The 5927-nt window shown below is 30.7% G+C and overlaps 1 long non-coding RNA gene across 1 annotated transcript; it reads right to left on the bottom strand.

The window, feature by feature from the left end:
* Nucleotides 1-3968: 3968 nt before the first annotated feature.
* On the bottom strand, nucleotides 3969-4568 carry LOC104118319 (uncharacterized). Its single transcript, XR_691240.4, has 2 exons — nucleotides 4424-4568; nucleotides 3969-4341 (listed from the first exon to the last, which is right to left on the bottom strand). It is a non-coding gene; the product is annotated as an uncharacterized lncRNA (long non-coding RNA).
* Nucleotides 4569-5927: the final 1359 nt, after the last annotated feature.

Consider the following 5927-nt stretch of genomic DNA (forward strand, 5'->3'; position numbering starts at 1 on the left):
TACTTGGCAATTTCTTGGTCTGCTAAGTGACCTAATTTTCTTAGACATCACAGATGGCTCTCTGAAAATGCTAAAAGATCTCACTAGATCTCATGTTTCCTTATTTAATACTTTATGTAAATAATGGCTTCATTGTGGCTTCTTATTAGGTTGATTGTTGTGTTTGAGGGTATAATAGTAAACAATAGTTGATGTCATGTTCCTTTTGCTTTGGAAAGAAGACATTCCAATTCTCCTAATTTTTGTACATAAAATACAATTACAGTATTTAGAGCCATTTAGCTTCGTAGATTCTTAGTCATTCTTTTTGCCTTGCTCTTTACTTGTTTGCAGGTAAAACTGTCTAGCTGATTGTAATCTTGAAATCTTAATGATTAGTCTGCTATTGTATTATTAGAGGTATTACTTACAGGTCATTATACCTTTTTCTATTGGGATATTTTTCTGCATTTCTGCAGTTTTAGTTTTTGTCCTGATTTTGATTTCCTTCCAGCTGTTGTGATAATTATTTATTGCACAGCACTTTTTTTACAATTCTATAAATTAAAAAGCATTTCTCGGAAAAAAATATATAAATGAAGACATGCCCAGTGGCTGACTAAAGAGGAAACACGAAATAACTATAAAATACTAAGGCTATACTTATTAGACTATCTAAATGTTATGATTATTTTTTTAGTTCAGTCCGTTGCATTCACAAATGGATCCATCATTATTTCATCATATTTTTCATGATATTCAGAGATAGATAGTTAGATGGATGGATGTTCATTGACATTCACCTGGCTTAGAACAAGTAAGAGGTTTATATATATATATATATATATATATATATATATATATATATTTCTTTTTTCTATTATGCTATAGGATTTTTCAGAAGCTAATTCAACTTAAGGATTTTGCTCCGCTATCTTTGGCAGCGAGTCATATGTTAGCAGAAGGACACAAGTAGCTCATCGACATTAACCGGATGTTAAAATGAGTATTATAGCACATAGTTTTTTCATGTTAATGGGAGCAACTTAAACAAGTTATAATTTATTGTTTAATTTTATATAAGTTATTAAAAGAAATTAATTGTAAATTGTGATCCCAAATATCATTATCTATCCTTGATTAAATCAATATGATAATGATTACTTTACTTATCAAAAAATTTACTAAACACCTACAAACAACAATTTTGAGATTGCAAAGTTGGGCCCGTATACGTGCCCTTTCTCATCTATGTTGTGCGGATTCTTCAAAATACGGCCGCACCCGTGTCGGATCTTTTAAAAATATACTACTTTTGGAGAATACAACGTGCACCCAACGATATTTTCGGAGAGTCCGAGCAACATAGGATTTTATTACAATTGCTCACAGAAATCTTAAAGGTAAGGGTGTGGTGGAACATATATCTATGTATAGCATAGTTTCGTTCAAGCTATGAGTTTACTTCTTTTAATTCTAGATCTATAGTTACTCCGAGTCTCTTGTTGTCTGATATACATATATGTCGTTATTCACCTGCTCCCTAAGATTATCTGTTCAATCTTACATCTAAATATCAAATTATACCTTATATCAAGTTTTCTTATGCTTTTTGGTGGCTAACATACCGTGTGTGACGCATGATCTCTAATTGCACTATGATGAATTAGACATTATTAGTCAGGCATTTCGATGGATCTTTACCTGAAGTTAGACTTTGATAGTTTTGTTCTCTAGGGTGACACTCTGGTTCTTCGCATAGCTATTTCATCTCAGGGCACGCTAAATAAGAGTTTTTTACTGTTGTACTTTATGTAATTTTGGATCAGACTCATGCTTACAGTGATGATTTCCTTTGATCACTAAAAATTATAAATCCTGAAGACAGTTATTAAATTATCCTTTTCTGTGGAAGTAGCAAGCCTCTTTTTAGGAGTAGCCTGCCACTAAATCTAAGCATCCATCAAAGATGTATTATTACAACTGCCAGGTTAAGCATGGAGGAAGATAAGAAGAAAGGATATTCATGAGAGGAAGGTACGATGAAGTACACTAGAAAATTAACATAATATGCTACTCTTTCGGGAGGATTTTCAATTGTTCAAAGTCAAGTTGTTGAAAAAATATGTTGAAGAACTTGTGTAGACTCCTTTAAGTTGAAATATGGTTAATTAAAGTTAAGAGTTACCATATCAAAAATGAAAAATATATATTGATACAAAAGTTATGCGAAGAACAAACCAAAAATTTGAGAAAGAAAAACACATATCTCCTAGGCGGAGTGCATCTAAAACATGTGAGGCTCTTGCAGATAAAATTATACAAAATAGTCATTGATGTTAGTTGGCTGATCAAGCATGAGAAGTTAATCGATTAACTTCTGATTGAAAGCTTCATATAAGCACCAATTTCTACCGAACTATATCTTGAAAGAGATTACATGTCTGATTGTATAAATTCTCCAATATTTTATGACATCTAAATTGTTTTCATCTATTGATTTTGATAGATACTCAGTATTCATCAAAGAGAAGTTCAAAGGAGTCCCATGGCTGAGGAATATATTGTGTCAATTTTTGTTTTGTTTCTTTGCTTTGTGCATACTATCACTGTTCATTTCTCTAAGTTATGATGCTATTTTGTGTACATTATAAATTCATGAACAGCTGAAGTGTAGCCAATAACTGCTGGTCGTAACTTCATTATATATGTAAACAACAATAAAAATAAAAGAGCAAAGTTACTCATGAGCTGAACATATCCTAAATGTGTGCATTTAATTTAGAATTGAATTTGCTCCGTGGCTATGATATGATTTGAGTAGTTAATATAGGTTAGATTCACATGATATACTAGACATTTTGATGACAAAAAATAGTGTATTTTTTGCTGACGAGTTGGTGGCATGCATGGTGGTTGACAAATATTTTTTGCATTACATCATTATAACAACTTTTAGATAGTGCTTGTTTAATTTAATTTGGCTTTCTCTTTATTGTTGTTGCTCTTTATTTTTTTTAGGTGGTTGTAGAAAGTCATTCTCTTTACATAACAAATAACCCGTTTGTCTAAGCTTGATTATAGAATCAACATTAAAGAATGTGTTATCTTTTTGTTCCTTGGTAAATTGTAGATCAGTACAGCTATTAGACAGCTGAACTCAAGAAGGTTGATTTGCTCAGCTTATGATAGGATAAATTTATCTGTGCTGAACTGCTGATACCCAGAGACGATAGAAGGCATCATATAAGAAGAGCATCCTGCTGTTGTATTTTGGTGCTATAACTGATGCTTATCCTTTTTAGTTCATTAGATATAGTACCAGGATAAAGAATGCAAATTCTATTTTTTCCTACTTACAGGTCGCAAAAATTTTGTTTTAAAACTTTTTTTTTAAAAGTAATTCACATTAAGTTGGGCCCGTGCACGGGCCATGCCTCATCTAGTGTTAGTAACAAATTCCTTTGTTGTTAAGAAGTCGACATCAATATCTTAATGTTTAGGAAAAAGTCTTTAATTTTCACTTCAGAGCAATGAAGTGAAATAAGTAAAGGTGGCACACATATATCAATTCTCGTATAGCATGAATATTCCAATATCGAGAAACTGCATGTTATTTTCGGAACGTTCATTTCATGGTGGAAAAGGTACACTGTACTAACTTTTATTCCATTAGTTCCATTTACAATTCACTTTATAAAATGACTAAAATAAGGGTAGAAAAGTGACCGCTTGCGCATATTCGTGTCTATAATTAATAGAAAATGAAAAAAAATCAATTGAAATAAAAGAAACCAGTAAACAAATACCTGGCAGGTCGGATGAATACAATCAAATAAAATATAATTCTGATGCAAAATATTCAAATTCAAAAGTATTCTTAGTTGCATGTATAGCTTTCTGGAGCAGAGATCTAGCAACACATTCTAGGCACATATCATTGATATCGGTAGATGCGGATCTAGGAATTGAAGTGTATGAGTTCCTACTACAATTTCAAGTCAATATATCATAATAACCGAACTAAGGAACAAGTATTAATATTCAACGTATATTTACAAAATAACAAAATTTGTTTTTGGAAAAATAAACTCTCCAAGCCAACAAGGCCCTTTTTCAATGTAATATCTTCTCACTCAGTCACGTAGATTAGGAGGATATTCTCATATTTGTTTTCTTTTACCAGGATCGGGTTCAAGAACATTATCTTTTTTTGACAATTGGGAAGAATTGACATTATTATTAATTATTATTAACCACGGGACATGAAGGAGAGCTTAGTGATGGAGAACTAGAAGTAGAACCTGAAGAGGTTCGCATCTTGAAGAATCGTTTGATCATCTTGACTCTTACTAAAATATCCTACAAATCATAAGAAACAAATTAAATATTGTATAAGAGGAAAACAATTAAAAAAGGAGGAGGAGGAGGGAGATCGAAATACCTGTTGCAATGGAGTGACAGTAAGTGAAGAAGTTAAAACCATCACAAATTTTTTTACTTTGAGTGGCAGCCTAAACGTTAAAACATTGAAGGACTGCAAAATTTTAAAACCCTTAACTTTTTTTTTGGAAAGTTTGAATTGAGATTTGGGTGAAAGAAGTTTGAGAAACCCTTTTTAGTGGTTGTTGACTTGTATCCCTTTTAGTTTGAGTCAAGTCTTTGTTATTATTATTTTAATTAAAAAAATAGAGTAAAGTTAAAAGCTAGCTGTAACTCACAAATAAAGGTGCATAAAACTTTGTACCAAAAAATCGCAAGAAAAAGTAAAGTTAAAGGCTAAAAGTTGTAACTCACAAGAAAAAGTAAAGCAGATGAGATTTGATGTTACATTGTGGGTTACGGAAAAATCAATTTGTGTTTCACGCCTTACCATTGAACCAGCAAAAGATTATGTAAATAGGTTCCCATATAAATATTGTTATATATTTAATAAATTTTTTAATACAAATATATAATTTAGGCAAAAATTATTAGATCCCGGAACCCATACTTATAACGGTAGATCCGACCCTGCTTATAATATGTATCGTTAGGTTAACAAGGAAAGAGAAAAAAGAGTTTCCATAACGATGTTCAGCAGTTTAGCAACTACTAGAGTATGACATCGACTTATTAAAGCATAAGTATATTTTTCCTCCTTAAACAAATTGCAATTCCTACGAAACAAATACTATTGCCAAGCAAAAAAATAATTTGCAAAGAAGAGAAATTTTCTTTTATGGATCTTAAGTAGAATCTGATTGTAAAGAAATAAGGGGTGTATCCTTGGGTTTTGTCCCGTAAAAGAGATCAAGTCAATGACGATGTTCGTTTGTTAAGTATATCTTCAAATTAAGTCAAACCAACAAATATAAATTAGTTTTTTCGGTTTCAGTCTTTTCAAATCATATAACATAATTAACATATCATATTCATACAAGTTTTACAAGGATACTTGATATATATATATATATATATATATATAAAGATTAAAAAAAGGAGAGAAAATGAAATATTAAGAGGTATATTTTTAGCAAAAAGTTCAAAAATTAACCGTCATGAAACTACACTACAATATAACGTAGGGTGAGAAAATTTATTGACATGACCTGCAGAGCTATAATGTTGCTTGTTTTAGACATCTAAGTTAATTTAGTGGGTATACTTGTAAACTAAAATACAATTATATATTTTTTTGGTAAATAAGGTTATATAGATTATAATTCAGATAAGTAAAACAAAGACCCTACACTGCTAATAATACATTAAATCATGTGTCAAATACAAAATTATTTTGAAATCAACTCCACATATTAACAAGATAAATTATAAAAATCCATGAACATATCTAAACACTATTACAAGTAGGAAATTATTTGCAATTCTCTAAAACATTGTATAAGAAAATATTTGTCTTTCTTTAGTTAAGGATAACATTTTTGGTGTTATTTCTACATGTTTTCAAA

The sequence above is a fragment of the Nicotiana tomentosiformis genome, chromosome 3 (assembly GCF_000390325.3).
Source record: "Nicotiana tomentosiformis chromosome 3, ASM39032v3, whole genome shotgun sequence".
Taxonomy (NCBI): domain Eukaryota; kingdom Viridiplantae; phylum Streptophyta; class Magnoliopsida; order Solanales; family Solanaceae; genus Nicotiana; species Nicotiana tomentosiformis.